This window comes from Nomascus leucogenys, chromosome 5 (genome assembly GCF_006542625.1).
Source record: "Nomascus leucogenys isolate Asia chromosome 5, Asia_NLE_v1, whole genome shotgun sequence".
NCBI lineage: Eukaryota > Metazoa > Chordata > Mammalia > Primates > Hylobatidae > Nomascus > Nomascus leucogenys.
The window spans coordinates 121,811,691-121,833,246 of record NC_044385.1 but is presented as its reverse complement, the minus strand read 5'-3'; the positions used below and the strand labels follow the sequence as shown (position 1 = coordinate 121,833,246).

The 21,556-nt window shown below is 37.9% G+C and overlaps 1 long non-coding RNA gene across 1 annotated transcript; it reads right to left on the bottom strand.

Moving 5' to 3' along the window:
• Nucleotides 1–830: 830 nt before the first annotated feature.
• LOC115835204 lies at nucleotides 831–20,793 on the bottom strand. The gene is made up of 3 exons (XR_004030200.1): nucleotides 20,552–20,793; nucleotides 17,094–17,306; nucleotides 831–999 (listed from the first exon to the last, which is right to left on the bottom strand). It is a non-coding gene; the product is annotated as an uncharacterized LOC115835204 (long non-coding RNA).
• Between the last annotated feature and the right edge of the window lie 763 nt (nucleotides 20,794–21,556).

Here is a 21,556-nt window from a genome sequence, read left to right as displayed (position 1 = left end):
TCTGATTGATGGACACTTTTTATTTTCAGCCTTTATTTTAATTACATACCAGAATCATTGCATTGTGATAAGTATATGTTTTGTACTATTTCTTCTTATAGAACTTATGAAATAAATCATTAAAAGTGCTGCCAGTCAGGATTAAGACTATAATTATTTAAGATGTCAAAGACTTTTGGCCTCCTCCGATTTCTACTGGCAGGAAGTAAGCTAAAATAGCATATTCTTTAATGATTACTTCAGATGTGGCTAAGGAATATGAGGATAAAGGAAGAACTTCCCAGGCAGCAGAGTCAAGAGCCACGGGGAACAATGAAATGAGGACATACTCCCAGGGAACAAAATGTAAGCTAATAAGGAAAAATACTCTACTTCCAAGATAAGGTAATCAGGCAATATTTGCCCATAGGACTTGAGTATTGATTGCTACAGACCAGCGATAACCGTATACATCCTCAGCATCCTCTTTTGAATGGGCATACTTGTGGAGGTTAGCCTATCCCTGCTCCATCACTGCATGTTGTATAAGTAAGGGGAAATAATTTCTTTAAATTCATAGTTCTTTCAGTCAAGGGAACCAAATTCAAAATTAATATAAATGAAATCCAAGATATAATAATTGGATGAGACTTTGGCATGACTTTTACAAGACTAAGTGTATTTTGTACGTGGGAGGTATGTAAACATAAATAAATAAGTGGACTGTGGCAGAATAAATTGTTGTCTTTCATTCTTTATGCCCACTCAGTATTAGAATTATATAGCCACTTCCATTGCCATGTGACTTTACAGTTACACCAACTATAGTGGGCAGACTGTATTTTCTCACCTTGTTAATGTTAGTTTTAACCATATAACTTGTCTTGGCCAATGAAATGTGGACATAAATGACAGCATGCAAGTACCAGGATGGATGACTCAAGAGGTATCACGTGTCCATTTGTCTTCTTGTGCTACTGCCATTCATCTTGTGCAACGGGACTCCAGGTAGCCACTAAACTGAAAACAATGAGAAACACATGGAACGTGGAACCTGGAAGCTAGAGCCCAGCCTAACCTAGATGAGTTGCCACCAGCCTGTAGATCCACAAGCAAGAAATAAATGTTTGATGTTTCAAGCCTCTGAGATTTTGAGTGGCTTGTTATATAGCAACAAACAACAGGGAAAAACTGAAATAAACCACAAATATGCAAAACTTTTTTAAAAGAAGGAAATAACTGTAACTACAGAAAATTACAATAACCATATAGATTCCCTTGCTCAACTCTGTGCAAATAAATTTGAGAAGCCAGATAACATATATAATTTCCTAGAAAAATGCAATTACCCCAGACCAGCTCCAGACAAAACAGTGAATCTGAACAAACTAGTATCTACAGAAAAAAATAGAGGAAACTGAAAAAAGCTCTCTCTTACCAACTTCCCATTTAAAAAAGCAATGGGCTCAGATAGTTTCACAGGGAAATTTGGCAAATCTTTAAAGAATACATATTTTCAACATTATTTGAATTGTTTTAGAGTATGAAAAAAGAAGAAAAACTTCTAAATATTTTTAATGAAGCAATATTAACACCAAAATTTAGCAAAGATTAAACAGAAAAGTATAGATCAAACTTTTGTATAAATATGAATAGAAAAATCTTTAACAAAATATTAACAAATAATATCCAGCTATAATAGGATAACACATCCGATTTAGTGGACTTTATCCTAGAAATAAAAAAATTATCAATAATAAAATTAATTTATTAACGCTTTACCATACCATATTCTATGAATAAAAATTAATATAATCATAATTGTAATGTACTTTCCATGAGTGATGCTGAAATTGTGTTTAATAAATTCAATATATATTCTTAGTCAAGATTCTTAATAAAATAGAAACAGATGAATACTCCTTTAATATGATTAAATAAATCTGTCTCAATCCAAATCTAACCTCATGCTTAAGAAACACATTTAAAGCCAGGAATAAAACTAGAATGTCTATTATCAATGCCTTTGTTGTTGTTGTTCTTCCAAACACATGTATGAACATTATTATACATATTTCATCATAATGGGTATGAATATGAATTACACTTAGATACATACTTAGAAGTGGAATTTCTGCATCACAGAAGTATTGATGGTTCAATTGTTTAAGACAATGACAAACAGTTTTCCAAAAAATATTACACCAAATTACTCCCCTATACCAGTTAGTTGATGGGAGATCTTATTGACATATATTCTCACATACATTTGATAACCTCAAATGTCTTCATTCCTACTATAGGCTGTTGTTATTTCAGTACAAAAGAAAATAGCATTAATTAGACACTATGTGCCAGGCAGTTTCACATGTACTATCCCATTCAAACCCTATATTATAATCATTCTCATTTTACAGATGAATTTTGTTCAAAGTCATAAAGCTCCCCCAACAGGCAGCCCTTCCTCCAAATCTAGTAGAGAAGTGAAAGTTTACAATGGCTGTGGAGCAGCCCATCAAGGAAAGCAGAGGGTAATAAAGAGACACTCCCAGGTCACATACAAAATGTGTTCTATTAAAGCAAAATAAGTAGGAGGCCATTAGCCTGACTGTGTACTTTGAATTCCTATATAACACCACAACATAACTTGTACAGAAACAAACCAAAACCTAACTTAGTTTATTTTTTGGAACACATAGCTGGATTTCATCCAATCACAAACAGCTGAGCTTCAGCCAATCAATCACAGGCAGCCAGCTGATTAGATCATGCCCACATAAGGCAAATGCCTCCTAAGGCAAATGTCTAACTATAGCCAGTCAGGCGATTTCTCTACTTTGCTACCATGTTCAGCCTGTAAAAGTCTACTGCTCATGCTTCTGTGCAGAACTCTTCAAACGTCTTCTGGTTCTGAGTGCCGCCCGATTCATGAACCATTCTTTGCTCAAATAAACTATTAAATTTAATTTGTCTAAAGTTTTTCTTTTAACACTTTGATGTCAGAAGCAGAATACAGAAGAGACCTCCAGGGACCCCCCAGGAGCATTGAGTGATGAAGCAAAGCTACCCCTCAGGCCTACTGTTCCCATTACTCTCTCATCATAACTGGAAGTTGTAAGTGAGTCTCCTCCAAATTCAAGCTCGTGAATTTGCATTTTGAGCTCTTCAACTTTTTTGAGTAATTATTTTACCAGAGTTTGGAATAGGAGTCGATCCAATAAATAATTGTACTGGGTCCAGTTAGAGGCCTCAGGTACGTACCTTTTGAAAATGGATTCTTCCAAATGTAAGGAATCTGGAAATCCAGGAGTCTGGGACTCTACTTTCTGAGACACCAGTTAATTTTATGTACTAAATTTGTAGACCGGGAACCAATGCCTTTCTAAAAGACTCCTTATAAAAGGCAAATGAGAAATATTAGAAATCTTTTGCACAAATATTAGTAAAAAACTTCAGCCATCAGGGTGAGTAATCTTGTTCCATTGGCCAGAGAAAAACAATTTGGATACAGGTATTTTTTAATAAATTAGTAAACTTTGTATTTTAGTACCTGGCATATAGCTACAATTTTAAAATAAAAGCTTTAAGATCTGCCTTGATCTGCATGCTTATTTCTGTCTGCCTATGGGAATGTATGCATGACATTTTTCTACCTCTGGAGAATATTGACAAAATTAATTTGTAAAAGAGCTATATTTAATTGGTTCACAGAAAAATAAGCTCTTATATTGATTAACTATTCCTTAAATTATTCAGAAAGGTTGAAACTAAACTAAAATGTTTTTCAAGTTCATGTGATCTGGGAGAATTTTTGGTAAATAAAAGTTTGTTAAAGTTTGTCAGTTTGATAAAAATAGGCATGTCTCCAGAGTCATCAGCATTAAATATAATACAGATGTACAACTTTTTCTACCTAAGTTTACTAGTAAAATAAGCTCAAGTTATCGCTATATTAAAAGATATATAACTTGGCCAGGTGTGGTGGCTCAAACCTGTAATCCCAGCACTTTGGGAGGCCAAGGCAGGCAGATTGCCTGAGGTCAGGAGTTTGAGACCATCCTGGCTAACATAGTGAAACCCCATCTCTATTAAAAATACAAAAATGAGCCAGGCATGGTGGTACACACCTGTAGTCCCAGCTACTCAGGAGGCTGAGGCAGGAGAATCACATGAACCTGGGAGACAGAGGTTGCAGTGAGACAAGATCATACCACTGCACTCCAGCTTGGGTGACAGAGCAAGACTCCATCTCCAAAAAAAAGAAAAAAGGAAAATAACTTAAAATAATGGTGTTTATGATCTCATTTTCATAACATTTAAGTGTAATTGTTTTTTAAGTGAGTTAAATAGGTATAAATGAGATAAAATTCCTATATAAAAGATGTCCTCTCTATACAGGGAGGTTTTAACATTCTTGTCATCAATTAAATGGAGGCTGAGGGAAATCTATACAAATAATGATTTAATTCTCAGGCCTAGCCAAAAGCTGTAAGACAAATAAAATTTTGCCTCCCTGTAGCTTCTTATTACAGAGAAACTAAAGATAGCTAGGTCTGTTAATAAACATGTCCTGTGCCACATTCAAAAATTGTACCATGAGGAAGCAGATGCTTCTAGAATTATAAAATGATGTTAAATTACAAAATGCTGGTATGTTGCAGGCAGTTCACAATTGCTTGCTTCCTTGTTTTCATTGGAAATTAGCAGTTAAAAGTTCTAAATAAGATATGTAATTAAAATTACTAGAAATAATAAGGGAAACAACAACATATGCCAGCATACAAGGAAGATAAGATGTGGTTTTTGCAAGGAAAGCTATGATGTATGTGTTCTGTTTTGTAAAGGGAACAGGAGACTAATTTTTATCCCAAAGTAGAGTGACTGGTTGTTCCACAAGGAGAAAGACTTTGAAAAGCGTAGAACAAAAACTAAATGGATATAAGAAAGTTGTAGGTTTGTGAAAGAGGAATCTTGGTAAAGGAATTTTATGTGTGATCAACTGGCTAAAATTTGAAGGGAATTATAAGGTTTTTTTTAACTGAGCATTAATACCAAAAGTACACTGATGCAAATGTAGAATTTGGTCCTTTCTGTTAAAACAATAAGCTTTTCTTGGAGTATTGGTCTGTTCTTTATAAAAAATTATGACAAGTTTTTCTTTACTTATTAAGTAATTAGCCTAGGAAACAAAGATTATGCGTTTTATCAAGATAATTTCCTGTCTTTGATTACTAAGAAAACTGAATCCTCTATATTGAAAGAGCTAAGTTTTTTCTACAACTATATGGCATTCTGTATTTACCTTCGAAGACTTTAATTCACGCTCTAGTTAAATGAATAAGTATTGTTTCACAATGACTTGTGATCCTATTTTAATCAAATATTTCAAACCATTTGATATTCCTGACAACTTTCTAATACCAAATCCTAAATTAAGATCTTTCTACCTCAAACTAGCTCTGGGAGCTTCCAGATGGGTCGCTAGAGTGTTTCAAAAAAATTTGTTTCTCTTCTTATGAAGAGAGATATGAAACTAACTAGGCTTATTTGATATGTTAAATTGTTTGGGAAGTATTGTCTAATAAGTGATGCTGAACCTTCTTTAAGCCATATATTATTAATATGTGTTTCATAAATTATACAGAATGCCCAGAAATCTGATAGATTTGGTATGATGCTACCAGTCATAATTTTAGTTATTATCTTAAAATAGTGTAAGTCACAGAAATAAAATTTCCTTGTCAACTGTGGTATAATGAACCCTCATCAGATTTTCACCACGGCCATTTAAAATTTTGTCATCCACAAACAGTTAATTGGTTTACTCTGGTACTTTCCTGAAAACTATTACAAGCAACTACAAACCTAGTGTTTGTCTTTGAGGTGACTCATGGAAAGGACTCTGACAAGTACAGGGTTTTGATAACTTTAAGATCATACCATTGAACTGGATAACAATTCCCAGAACTCTAATGAAGGAACTGATTGGTTCATAGAATTGCTAACCCAACATCAAGCAGAACAAGAAATAATTGAATACCAAGCAAATTCCTCAGCAGATTTTCATGCTAAGTTAGCTAGTATTGAAAATGTTAGAATATGCTATTTGAATGAACTCCATAAGATTGATCCAAGTCAAATCACCTATAATAACCTATTTAATAAGCAGTGTTATATGTACCTGACTTGGAAAAACAAAATTTGTATCTAAAAGCATATAAATTTAATGTTAAGCATGGACTCACAGAGGGTTTGGATGGCTGCCTGGTCTTTTGAGTCCTTAAAGATTCCATTATTAAAAACTCTGCAGTCCATGACTTATCATAGAGTAGATTTAATTGTGTAAATTCCTCTAAATGGGCATCTTTTGGTAGAATGTTACTTTATTGGCTTGGCACAAATGTAAATAAGGTTATGGTTAAAAATCTGTCTCAAACATCAGCTACTATAGCTAAGTTTACTGCAAAGGCTATAGGTGCCCAAGAAACTTCTCTAAACTCCCCTGCTAAATTTTTTGTAGATAATCAAATTGTCCTGGACTGTCTGTTAGATGAACGAGGGGCACTGTGTACATTAGCTAACACTTCCTCCTGAACTTGGATATTGTATCCAAGAACTTGTACAATAACTGAGGTATTGTAAAACCTCAGTTATCACTGAATGACCTATTGCAGTATTCTCATTCAAGCATTCTTCATTGTCTTGGCCATATGATTGTAATGACTGAAGGAGGGAACCTGTGCCACTGTTTCTACCATCATCTTCACCAAAACCAAAGCATGGTCTTCATGACGTATGGAGACTCCTCACATGCACTGCAGTGGACATTCCTTGCAGATTAGAAAAACTTAACCGAGAAAGCTCATTTTTGAAAAGTGACCTAAAGAGTGTCATTGAAGTAGATCTTAAGTAGTCACGGTGATTGTTTACATGGTTGTCATTGGACTCAATCTCAGGAGCTGGAATGACAGACATTTTTGAACAAAGAAGCCAGGATAGTGGAATTAAAAGGGTTTCATCTCAGTGCTTCCATAAGTATGAAGTGTATACATTTATAATTTTTCACTTATCACAGGGTAAATATAAAACTGATCCATTTAAAGAATGATCTTTTTCGAGAATTCAAAGAACACAGAATTTTGTGAAATCTTATCTTTTTACTTACATGCCATTTTTCTTTCTAACTCTACCCCCCATCTATTATTTTATAAACCAATTGGTACATAAGTAGTTTCTTGGGGGATGACATATTAGCTAAAGGTTTTCTATGTAGTGAACCTGCTTATATAGTTATATATATATATATATTATATATATTTATATATATATTTTATATATATTTATATATATATTATATATATATTTTTATATATATATTTTATATATATATTTTTATATATATATTTTATATATATATATATTTTTAAATATATAAATATATATATTTTTATATATAAATATATATAAAAATTCATCCAACTACTACTTTGTTGGAATGATCCCCATGAACTGGAACTGCTGGGGCAAAGTATATGCAAAATCTATACTTTGTGTAAATTTCCTATAACTGGAGTAAATTTTCCCAGTATTTGAGGATTTCCCACTTCCTAAAACTACACAAACATTAGATATCAATATTTGTAAACACTGATAATGTAATTTATAGCGAAATTGCTTTTTCATCTATTAATGTTAAGCTATATCATCTTCACGTAGCCTTGTAAGTCATTTGTATTATTTCATTTTCCTGTGTTTTTTTCACTTCCCTTGTAATGTTAGTCTGTTTGTTACTGATTTCTAAGAGTTCATTTATCATTAAAGATATTAACATTTTGTCAAGCTTTGCAAATAAAATATTATGTTTTTTCCCATTTATTTTACTATGGTGTTTTATTTTGGGGTTGTATAGAAGTTAAATGTTGAAAAACAACCTTGTTCTGTTTTGTTTTGTTTTTTAAGAAATCAACAAACAGATAATTGGTTAAAACAAGTACACTTCTGTTCTGTATCATTCTTTGATTTATTTAATTATAATTGGTTTGGTTCACAAGGGCCTTGGTTAGGAAGCATATTTCAGTCTCTTGGTGTGATCCTCCTGATAGTCATCATAGTAGTCTCCCTGGTATGCTGTATCCTTTAAAAACCCTTAACTGCTTGTATGCAGTCATCTACTGTATGTCAAATGGTCTCACTCCGGTTATAGCAACAATAACACAAAGAGAACATGAAGCATTATTCAGCTGACTTAATATCATGACTATGAATTCCATACAGCAACCAAAGAAGTCTGTTATGATGGTAACAGAGAATAACATCAATGCGCAAGGTTTTAGTGAATCTCTCAAAATTAAGAGGCTGGCTGAAAGGGAGGGATCGTTAAGGCAAAACAAGGAGGCCATTTGCCTGAGGCTGTCTCCATACTTTGAATTCTTATGTAACAAACCACTGTCTAACTTAGCACATAAACAGACCAAAACCTAACTTTTTAATAACTTTCTAGTATATTTTTTGTAAATAAAAATTGCTGGATTTCAGCCAATCACAGGCATCCAACTGATCAGACCAAATAAGGCAAATGCCTCATCACACCATGCCCATAAGGTAAATGCCTAGCTATAGACAACCAGGTAATTTCTTTATTTTGCTTCTGTGTTTGGCCTATAAAAATCTCACTGCTGGCTAGGCCCGGTGGCTCACACCTATAATCCCAGCACTTTGGGAGGCCGAGGCGGGTGGATCACGAGGTCAGGAGATCGAGACAATCCTGGCTAACACAGTGAAACCCCGTCTCTACTAAAAAATACAAAAATTAGCCAGGCGCGGTGGTGGGCGCCTGTAGTCCCAGCTACTCGGGAGGCTGAGGCAGGAGAATGGTGTGAACCCAGGAGGCGGAGCTTGCAGTGAGTGAGCCAAGATCCCGCCACTGCACTCCAGCCTGGGTGGAAGAGTGAGACTCTGTCTCAAAAAAAAAAAAAAAAAGCTCACTGCTCATGCTTCTGGATAGAGGTCTCTGAACAGCTTCTTGTCCTGAGAGTGCTACCCAATTCATGAATCTTTCTTTGCACAAATGAACTCTGTTAAATTTAATCTGTCTGAAGATTATGTATTTATTTAGAGACAGAGTCTCACTCTGTCGCCCAGGCTGGAGTGCAGTGGCATGATCTCAGCTCACCGCAACCTCCACCTCCCAGGTTCAAGCGAGTCTTCTGCCTCAGCCTCCCAAGGACCTGGGATTACAGGCATGCACTACCACACCCAGCTAATTTTTGTATTTTTAATAGAAACAGTTTCACCATGTTGCCCAGGCTGGTCTTGAACTCCTGGCCTCAAGTGATCTGCCTGCCTCAGCCTCCCAAAGTGCTGGGCTTACAGGCGTGAGCCACCATGCCTGGCAAAGATTTTTCTTTTAACAGTTCTTAGCAGCTTCCAGATTATGTGGTGCTGAGACAGCTTTCAGGTACTAAGAAACAAATTCAGACTTAAGAGGCCAAAAGGCCTGGGATAAAATCTATGCCCCACTACTTACTAGTTTAGCAAACAAACAGGATAATTACAAATAAGTTTTTTGTTTTAGTTTAGAGACAGGGTCTCACTGTGTTGTTCAGGCTGGCCTCAAACTCCTGAGCTCAAGTGATCCTTCTGTCTCAGCCTCCGAAGTAATTGGAACTACAGACACTCACCACTAGGGCTGGCTAAATAGGATTTTTATAGAAATCATAAATCAGTATTCTAGATAATTTTGCATAGTTATTTTGCTATAAGCAAAAGATGTACAATTTTTCCCCAAAATATGTTTCCTAAGATAGCATAAAAATACAGAGACATAATATTTACTTAGGACAAGTAAAGGTTAAAATACAGCAGGCCCCCTTATCCACAGGGGATACATTCCAAGACCCCCAGTGGATGCCTGAAACCACAGAGAGTTCCAAGACCTACACATACTATTTTTTCTTACACATACCTTTAATAAATGTTAATTTATAAAGTAGGAACAATAAGAGATTAGCGATAATAGCTAACAGTAAAATAGAACAATTATAACAATATGCCATAATAAAGGTTACCACAAACTACGGCCATAACTTTTGCAGTTTCAGGTGTGACAGCAAAACTAGCATGAATTTTTTTCCCTCTTCACAATTTTGTTCTTACTATAGATCTTAGCAACCTCAGCATGCAATTTTTTTCTTTCATGAAGTCAAGAACTTTAACTTTTCACTTAAAGGAAGCACTTTATGGCTCTCTTTGACATATCTGAATTGCCAGCATCACTATTCCTGCACTTTGAAGCCATTATGAAGTAAGATAAGGGTGACAAGCACTCCAATACCATGACAGTCAATCCAATAACCAAGACAGTCACTGAATGACTCACAGGTGTGTAATGCACACAACATGGATACACTGGACAAAGGGATGATTCCTGTCTTGGGTAGGACAGAATGGACAGTGTGAGATTTCATCACGCTACTTGAACTGGTACTCAATTGAAAACCCATGAATTGTTTATTTCTGGAATTTTCTATTTAATACATTTGGACTACTGTTGACTGCCATTGAAAACTTATGAATTGTTTATATCTGGAATTTTCCATTTAATACATTTGGACTACTGTTGACTGCCGGTAGCTGAAACCATGCAAGGCAAAACCACGGATGAGGAGAGACTAATATGTAAGCAAATATTTTAAAACTTACTAACAGTGTTTTTTCATATCTTTCCTATAAAATTTTCTGTTCTTCTCAGTATCTTCATTTCAACCAATGTGGCAATATCATTCTCCAAATAATCTGAGCTCCCTGACCTGAGTGAACTTTCACTCTGTCCCTTTTCCTCCCCAGTTCCCATCAGCCAATGTATCCTATAGATTTCTTATATCATAGCTGTTTCATCCATTTTTTCATTTCTACCTCTTCTCCTCCAAATATATTTTCAGATACTTTGTTTTTTTGAAAGTTTAACTCTCATACTTTAAATCCATCTAATACATACCATTCACGCCCACATTCATGGCATTTTCCCTGTTCAGATGTTTAGATAGAACCCAGTTGCCTAGGATAAAGCTGAAATCATTTATCCTGATATTCTAGACTCTCCACAAGCTGATTCTACTGCTGAAAGGAAGCGATCCTTCCTTCCTTCTTCTCTCCTTCAGTAAATGTTTATGGTGCACCTAGTATATGCCAGGCACTGTGCTAGTCAGTGGAGATTCGTTAATAAACAAACAAGACATGGACCAGTCCTCAAGAATCTGTGGTCACCTGGGGAAGAGGTTTAAATCAAATATTAACACAACAATACAAATGGTAATAAGCACTATATCGAAAAAGTTGTGTTAAGAAAATGTATAGCAAGGTTCTTGAGCTAATTAAGAGGAACATCATAACTTTGTCCCACTCCAGAGGCAGCATTCACACATGGAGTTGCACAGCATGGCAGCCCTGCTCTAGACAGTCAGACAAGTCCTGAGTAAGAGACACTTGAGTTGCCAGCCAAAGGACATATTGGCTAAGCAGAGAGGCAGATCATTCCAAGTCCAGAGATTCGTATGCACAAGGCGTTGGGGGCAAAAAGGAGCTTGACATGTTCATGAAACCAAGAGGACACTGTGTGACTGGTGTACTGGGAGCACCCAGCCTCCAAGTTTCACCCACACCAGTCACCTCGCTGGGCCCAGACCACACCTTGGACCCAGCAGCCTTAACAGTTTTGCTTTCATATATTTTGTTACTCTCCTCTTTTCTCTTTAAAATTTAGTTCGTAACTCAAAATGGATCATAGCTCTTTATGTAAAATCAAAAACTATAAAACGTATAAGTGAAAACATAGGAGAAAGACCTTGTGAACTTGGGTTAGCAGCCATTTTAGGCACAATACCAAAAGCATGATGTACAAGATAGAAAGCTTTATAAACTGGACTTCAACAAAATTTTGTTCTTCCAAAGGCACTTTAATAGAATGAAAAGATAAAATAGAGAGAAAATATATGCAAATTACATATCTAATAAAGCACTTGGATCCAGAATATATAAAGAACTCTCAAAATTCAATAATAAGAAAGCAAACAATCCAATAAAAAGTAGACAAAATATTTGAATAGACCTTTCTTGAAAGAAGTTATTTGGATTGTAATTAAACACAATAAAGGATGGTCAACATCATTAGTCTTTTGGGAAATGCAAATTAAACCATGAGATACTGCTGACACTTATTGGAATGGCTAAAATCAGAAAGACCAGCCAAACCAAGTATTGCTGTGGATACGGAGCCAGTGGAATTCTCATACACTGCTGGTGGGGATGTAAAATGGTACAATCATTTTAGAAACAGAAAACAGTTGGACAGTTTCTTAAAGGGACACTCATCATAAGACCTGACAATTGCATGGCTAGATAGTTGCCCGAAAGAAATAAAAGCATATGTTCATCGAAGACTTGAACCTGAATGTTCATGGCATCTCTATTAATAACAGCCAAAAATGAAAACAACACAAATGCCCAACAAAAGGTATATGGATATAAACATTCTGTGGTATGTCCATATAAAGGGTTACTACTCAGCAATAAAAAAGAGTAAGCTATTGATACTTGCAACAACTTGGCAGAATTTCAAGATAATTGTACTACGTGAAAGAAGCCAGACAAAAAACTCTAGCAAGCAGTCCCAGTGACTGCCTGGAGGCAGAAAGGTGTGGAGAGAGGAATTATAAAAGGGCATGAAGAAACTTTGGGGGGTCATGAATGTGTTCATTGTCTTGATTTTGATGACGGTTTCAAGGATGTGTATGTACGCCAAAATGGGTCAAATCTTTCACTTTAAATATGTATACTTCATTTATGCTAATTCTAGCTCAATAAATCTGCTAAAATATAAAAATTATGTTTTAAATGCAGGTCATAACTCAAATCTTCTAGGAGCTATCTCTGATCACTCCAGTTCAAGGTCTCCCCTGAGATCTGTAAGTACTGAGTGATCTATGATTCATTTGACTCTTAACATTTACTGCCTTGTGTTATTAATTATCATTTATTGGGCACGTTTCCAAGTTACCACCTCAGAAACAGAATCAGCACTTCTGCTCCTCCCTCAGTCTCTAAAACGGTTCTTTGCATGTAGTAGGCCTTCAATGAATACCCTGTTGAAAGATTCATATTAAACCTCTAGAGAAAAACATTGTGTTATTTTTCAAAAGATAAAATATAGGACTTCCTCCAACACTTGATTGAGTTGATAGAAACAAATTCCTAATTTATGCTTAAGCAGCTCATTGCCAAACAGCAATTTCAAATGTGAAAGATATTTACGAATCTAAAAGCTACAATAAATCATGTGTGACAAAATTAGTGTGATTGGCCAAGGATCAGATAAATTCACATTACAAACCATACAATTAACCAACACTGCCAAAGTAAATGTTTCAAAAAGAAGCTAATTTGTAAATGTTCTTATTTGTTTGTTCATTCATTTATTTACTCACCTCATTCCAAAATATGCATGAGCAGAATAAAGCAAAAAATGCTACCAAAAAAAAAATTGTGTGTTCCAAAACAATTTGGTATCTCAGTGTGAGATAATCTGCCATTTGTGTCATGGTTTTAATTTTATCCTATATATTTCACATACGTAATTATTATTTACACAAGGCACCAGCATAGAATCGGTGGAACCGTGTGACAAACTCTTTATTTCTAGTTAAAATCTGGATATTGGCTGTAAGAACCACTTCCCCCCACCAATATCTGGATAAAATTGCTGTGAACCTTCATTCCAGGTTAAAGTTTAAATCTCCTGTGACGGTTTTAGCAAATTCCAGGGAAGCTCACATTCTGGTATCCACCTTTGTCTGAGGACCCTTCACTTGTGAATCAGCTCCATTTTGAAACTTCTTAACCACTTGCTCATGATCTGTCTGCTGCAGCACAAAGAACCAGCCATAGAATACAGCTCTTAGTTTTCAACAAAATTATCACCCACACAAAGCACTTGTGTGTGTGTGTGTGTGTGTGTGTTAGGTTTAATGAAGCTCTGGGAAGACCCAGGTTACATCTCAACAATGCAGGCAACTTCAAATAGAATATTAAACGATACCTTACATTCATTAAACAAACAACCATGGACCCAGGTTACATCTCAACAATGCAGGCAACCTCAAATAGAATATTAAACAATGATACCTTACATTCATTAAACAAACAACCATGCCTGACATTTCAGAGCACTCAAGTAGTAAGGAGTCTTTCCACTGGCCACTTGAGGCCACTTTAGCCCACTCTCCATTCTCTAACTGGCGTCTCACTTCCTCTTATCCCTCTTATGGCTGTTTCCCATTACTTCATCTGGCTCCCAACCCTTCTCCCTCTACTGTGCAAAACAATTCTGTCTCCCCACTTCTATTCCCAGGCACTGCTTCAGACCCATCCTGGCACATTCACACTCAGGCAGGTACTCAACAACACATTCCTTTCACATTAAACACATCAACCCCCTTTAAATGTAGTCATATCAGTAAATAGCAACTTCTGTTCTCCATCCTATTTACAGGGCTTTGATTTTAATCCAAAAATTCACTAATATTATGTTGGAGGCCATTTTAATGGACAATAAAATCTTTAAAACCCTCAGATGCCAACTCTGAACTGTGTTTTTCCCTGTGAAGATTTCCTCGGCTGCCCAGGTAGTTAGCTGCTTCTTCTACCTTTGCTCAGAATTTATCTTGTCATGGTGCTAATGATGTTTTCTCTTCCACCAGCCTGAGGATGGGAACTATATCTTATTCATCTCTGTAGCTACATCTGCCTCTATCATATACTAAGCATTTGGTAAATATTTGTCAAATCAATTATTTGATGCCAATCATGTCTGGTTGAAGTTGGGTAGCAAATCATTGGTCCCAGACAGCAAATGTACAAATCCCTACAGAAGTGAAGCTGAAAGGCCAGAAGTTAGAAACCCATATAGACAGAAAAAAAAAAACATATAGACAGAAAAAAAACAGAGCTATTCAATGCAGAAAGGTACACCATGTACTTTTGATCATTCAGCTTATTCTGGAGGCAGGCTTCCTTCCAACCTTGACTTTCATAAATTTTGTTCTAGCTGTGCTGCCTCTGGAATTCGCAGTGCCCACTTCACCAGATGATGACTCATGCTCACCATGTTCCAAATTATTTCCATTTTGATATCATTTGGAGACAAAAAGACTATAAACCAATTCTACAACAAAAGATGGTCTCTCAGTAAGGAGTTTTCACCCACCTCCTCTCTCAGTTGGTTTTCCAAAGAATAATTATAGAGCAAAACTGTAAGCTCACTGAGAATAATAGCTGTGTCTAAGTTTCCTTTATATAACATCTTGCACCAACTTCAGCTTAGTAGGTATTCGATACATACCGAATTGCATGGGAATAACTATGAATTCAATTCAGCATGGCAATGACTTCAACAAAATATGTTTATGTGTGAGTACATATGTATATATGTGTGTTTATGTGTGCATATATTCACACATATATACAGAGAGAAAGTAAGACAGCACCTGCATTGTAGGCAATCGTGAGTAGTTGCACTTGATTATTTATTGTCCTACATACACCACACTGTGCCATCTGTTATTCTTTCACTTAATCAACATTTATTAAGTTACGACACATCAGGAAGAACTATGAATAGAGGAAAAGAAGATTTCTTGTCTCTTTACAGCTGCCTCTAATTTTTCTCTCTGTTGGAGCAGAGAAGAGCAGGAGGAGGTGGAGAAGGTAATACAGCCACATCACTATTGGAGAATACAGTGTTATTAAAGGGAAGAAGGAATAAATCCCATGCAGCCCCCAGCATCGGGAAGTGTCGAGTGTTGAATGACTAAATGAACACCAAGTCCATGTGCTTTAGGTAGGCTATCAGGCAACCGATCTCAATCTGAGAAAAAGTAAGCAATGAGGTAGGAAAACATCCAAAAAATGTGATTGATAAGAAAGACATGCAAGCACCACATATGCATGATGTGAATTAACAGCCATAGCCAGCAGGCGATGATGAGTATAATTGAGATGGAGGCGTTTATCAAAACTTGTAAGCCTATAATAATTTAGAGCCAAAAAGGCCTCAGCAGTTTTCAGGTGCAACATTTCCCAGTCCTTTTTGGGTCATACACACATAGAAAATGACAATATTTATAAGGCGCTCTGAGATAAATGAAGGAGGTTGCTAGGGTAGAAGACTATCGGCTCAAGGCCCAGATCAGCTCCCCGAGGGCTGTCAGGAGACAGTAGTTGAAAAGGCCTACTTTAGACCAGTCTCCTCATTTTGCAGGGGAAGAAACTGAATCTTTGCTCAAGATTACTCAGCTAGAAAATCAAAACAGAGCCAGGAGTAGAGCTTTAAGTTTCTCTCTTAACTGATGCTTTTGCTGCAGCTGACCCTTGAACAACACAGGGGTTAGGGGCACCAACCTCTATTCAGTCAAAAGTCCACATACAACTTTTGATCCCCCAAAAACTTAACTATTAATAGCCTACTGTTGGCCAGAAGCTTTACTGATAACACAAACTGTCAATGAACATATATTTTGTGTACTATATGAATTACATACTGTATTCTTACAATAAATCTAGAGGAAAGAAAATGTTATTAAGAAAATCATAAGAAGGATGTATTAGTCAGGGTTCTCTAGAGGGACAGAACTAATAGGATAAATGTATATATAAAGGGGGATTTTACTAAGGAATATTGACTCACATGATCACAAGGTTCCACAATAGGCCATCTACAGGCTGAGGAGCAAGGAAGCCAGTCCAAGTCCCAAAGCTGAAGAACTTGGAATCTAATGTTCAAGGGCAGGAAGCATCCAGCATGGGAGAAAGATGTAGGCTGGGAGGCTAGGCTAGTCTAGTCTTCACATTATTCTGCCTGTTTTTATTCTTGCTGCACTGGCAGCTGATTAGATTGCATCCACCCAGATTAAGGGTGGGTCTGCCTTTCCCAGTCCACTGACTCAAATGTTAATCTCCTTTGGCAATATCTCACAGACACACATAGGAACATACTTCACATCCTTCCATCCAATCAAGTTGACACTCAGTATTAACCATCACAAAGGAGAAAGTATATTTACAATTCATTAAGTAGAAATGGATCATCATCATCCTTGTCGTCCTTATGTTGAGTAGGAAGAAGAGGAGGAGTTGATCTTGCTGTCTCAGAAGTGGCAGAGGCAGAAGAAAATCCAGATATAGGTGGACCTGCACAGTTCCAACCCATGTTAAGGGTCAGCTGTACTCCAGTGCTTCTCCAAGTACTGTCCCCAGACCGGCAGCATTGACGTCACCTGGGAACATGTCCAAGTGCAAATTCTCAGACCCCACCCTCGACCCTACTGAATCAGACACTGGGGGATGGGGTCCCGCTCTCTGTGCTTGAACAAGCCCTTAACAAATTATTCATTCTGATGCTCACTCAAGTTTGAGAACTACTGTTGTCATCTGTACTGACTCTCAATGCTTCTATAAGCTACCAGGTTAACATTTAGATTGCCTAACTCAGGGGTTGGACAAGGTTTTCCGAAAAGGGCCTGAGAGTTTTGTAGAACAAAAACAGTTATTGGCACCACAAAAATGAGTGTTGCTGTGTGCCGATAAAACTTTATTTATTTGCCAAGCTGCCAGAAGTCCCACTTTTCAAAGGATAAGGATGGAATTAAAAGTATTTATTTATAGATTTTCAGGGACATATCTTTCAAAAAGAGAAGTAAACTTAAATTGTACCTCCCTTGTATCTGTTCTTCACTTACAATTGCTTACTTCTCTGAGAAATTCAGTACCAATTTAGATACCAGTTTATAATCATGTAATACACAAACTCAAATCATTATTTTCACTGGTGAAAAATGAGTTGTGTCTGCATACTGTACATTTTCTACAGCATCTGATTAAGAAGTAGTTAGGACAATAAATAACTACAGCTTTCTTAAGTTCTTCCAGCTGAAGAATTTTTTGATTTAGGGTTGTTTTGTTTTTGAGATAGAGTCTCACTCTGTCACCCAGGCTGGGGTGCAGTGGCATGATCTCGACCTACTGCAACCTCCACCTCCCCGGTTCAAACAATTCTCCCTGCCTCAGCCTCCCGAGTAGCTGAGATTACAGGCTGGCACCACTATGCCTGGCTAATATTTGTATATTTTAGTAGAGATGGGGTTTCGCCATGTTGACCAGGCTGGTCTCAAACTCCTGACCTCAGGTGGTCTGCCCACCTTGGCCTCCCAAAGTGCTGGGATTACAGGCATGAGCCACGGTGCCCAGCCTGAAGAATTTGTTTTGAAAGAGGGTTAGCCTATAAAAATACTGTATTTTGTCTGATTTTTCTTTTTAAAAGGAAGAGTTTTATGGTAAAAGAAGTGAGACTATTCAATTTAGGACAATAAAGCGAGTGGGTGAAGATAATGCTAATCTATTCCTCTTAAAAATAGAACTACGCTTAGAGGAGAAGTTTAAATACTTAATCTAGAATCATGGTGGTTTGGTTAGTCATACCTCCTAGATCTTTACAGCTATAAAAGGGCCCTTAGGAATTATCTAGTCCAACCCTGTCATTTTGCAGATGACTAGGCTGAAACTCAAAGATGCCAAGAGTGACAGTGGTGGCTGCTGTTCCCCAAATGTTTTAGATGTTCTTCATTTTCCAACCTGTCCTCCCACTAACCACACCTTGCCTCCACAGTTAGGCTACAGCCATGTGACCCGTCCCGGCCCATACACTGTGAACAGATATGACATGCCACTTCCTGGCTGAAATTGTGACAAGCTGATGTGCCCCTCTCTCTCTCCTTCCCCTTGGTGACTCCCATGTTGGGATGAAGTAATCACAGCATGAAAGCCACCTGGATTTCCAGATCACCCCATGGAAGGCAGCTGCTCTAGAAGATGGTCCAGCACTCATCAGGTTTTTGTCTTTGTGGTTCACAGCCACAGAGATTTCAAGATGTATTTGTTCCTGCAGCATAGTTTAGCCTATTCTAACAAACACACTAAGCAACTCACTCAAGTTCAGTCAGCAAGTTAATGGCAGAGCTAGGATTAGAATCCAAATCCCCTGACTGACCAGTCGAGGGCCATTCTTCATCACTCACCGAAAAGTCAGGATAGGCGCCACCAAACCAAATCTTAAGCAAAGGAACCAGACAGTTGAAAATGAAAACAGACAAAATGTGGACTGGTAAAGAGGCAGTACCCATACCTTGAAGTCCAGAATTAGGAGGGGAATGGTCAGGAAGGAAAGAAGCCCCAGTGTTCAACCTTCAACAGAGGACCAGGGAGGCCGAGAGGACAGAGGTGTGATATTGTCCTTGATGGTCTCGTTTCCCAGTTTATACATTTCCCTCAAGTTGATGACAAGTGCTCCTAGACTCTGTAACCCAGTTAGGGAGTTAAATACCCCAAAAAATGTGCCACCATCTTTTTATTTGTGCACAGCAGCCATTAAGTAAATAGGAACCTTGTGCCTCAGACCCAGATTAATTAATTTTTTTTTTAAGATGGAGTCTCGCTCTGTCACCCAGGCTGGAGTGCAGTGGAACAATCTCAGCTCACTGCAAGCTCCGCCTCCTGGGTTCAAGTGATTCTCCTGCCTCAGCCTCCCAAGCAGCTGAGATTACAGGTGTGCACCACCACACCCAGTTAATTTTTGTATTTTTAGTAGAAACAGAGTTTCACTATATTGGCCAGGCTGGTCTTGAGCTCCTGACCTCAAATAATCTGCCTGCCTCAGCCTCCCAAAGTGCTGGGATTACAGGCATGAGCCACTGCACCCGGCCGCAGATTAATTTAACATGACATAGTAGAAGTTTTTAAAAACAACAAATTGAAAAAAAAAATGAGTAATTGGTTGCTAGGCAACATCAGTGCAAAGCTCTTTCTTTGCCTTCAAGAGCATTTGCTGCATCTTTATGAACAAAAGTTAGAGTACTTAGCAGCAGGCATATATTTGGTTGTGACATCAACAGATACCAAATGAATTTTTCCTGAACACAGCATACTGCATTGCGTCAAGCACTTCAGAGTTCTGAACGGCTACCCCCTGTGCACAGGATGACGTTTCCTGTTCTGAATACTCATTTTTCTTTGTACAAACAGGTTAGATGGCCATCTTTTGGAAGTAATCAAAATAAAACGGGAGATTTTGCAAAGTCATGCAAGGACAGGAGGGGTTTAGCCGTCACCTATCTAGTGTGAGACGCTTTGTCTGGATGCCAACCAGCTCAGGCTAAAGGTTAGCCCCTCTTTCTCTTATCCCTTCCTGGAAAATGGATGTTTTCCTCCTGAACTGGCCTCCCTAGAGGCAGACACTCACTCAAATGTGAACCAAAAGCAAAGCTAACAATGAGCTCAGGGACCACATCTCCAGGTCTGTCTAGACAACTGTCTGCTGACTCACTGGGGCACACAGCCTCCTGCATTGCCCTGCCTTGTTGCCCCTTTCCCCTCCTGCTTCAGTTTGGCCTCACCCTGGCCCTGACACATACCACCACACCTCTTACCTAACATCTACTTTAGACTCAATTCCCTGAATCAAGCTTACCAAAATCCTTAGAACTCATTTCTTGCTGTTTTCTCCCATCTCCAAACAACAGGGCACCTTTCCTGGCAGCAGAACACCAACGCACTCTAGGAAGTATCATCCAGTGTGCAGCTACCCGACAGACACCACTTGACCCAAAAGGAAGCAGACAGCAGGATGGACTCTGTAAGCATTTCCATCAGGGATACAGAAAGTTGCTCATCCCAGAGCTCCTAAAGCACCTGTTACGTGTAAGACACTGTTCAGAGCTGTGGATGTTAAAAAAAAGAAACAGTTTGATTTTTGAGGAAATAAGACTAACACAAAAGAAGGCAGCACAGGCTATTCATTTCATCTGATTCTGCCTTTATGAACATATTACAAGAGATAACGAGGCCAGAGAAAGGGGGCAGAAGATAACTTTAGACTTGGTTAACAGCAGATTCCAAAGGGCAGTCTTGTTGACCAGGAGGAGGGGCAGGACCGCTTTCAGAAGAGCCTCCTAGAGGCCTGTTCAAGGTCATTGGCAGAAATCGGGACCTGCTTACCCTCCTCCCTCCCATGTCCTGTATGCTACTCCCTCCCATGTCCTGTGTGCTACTCCCTCCCAGTCCGGATCGCAGAACGTTTTTTGAGATTGAATTCTTACTCCCATTACTCTCACCCCTGCTAGAATCTGCCTGTTTGTTGCCAACACCTGAGCCCCACCTGCCCCGATTCCTTTCCCTCTGCCACATCTAGCTTTGGAGCTGGCTGGCCCACTTTAGCTTCATGACCTGAGCACATTGCCTCCCTCCCTGCCTCATGTTCTCTCTCCCAAAACTTTTCCTGAGCCCATATTATTTGTTAGGCACCAAGCTTGGAAGCTCTGGAAACACAAGGACAGAAGAAAACATTGTCCTTTTCCTTAAGGGATGTACCATCCAAAACAGGCAACCAACATAGAAAGTTCTAGGTCCTACTGAGGCAAATTTCAGTAATTTGAGTTCTCCAGGGTGGGCACTACATGAATGGCAAAAGGTGAGT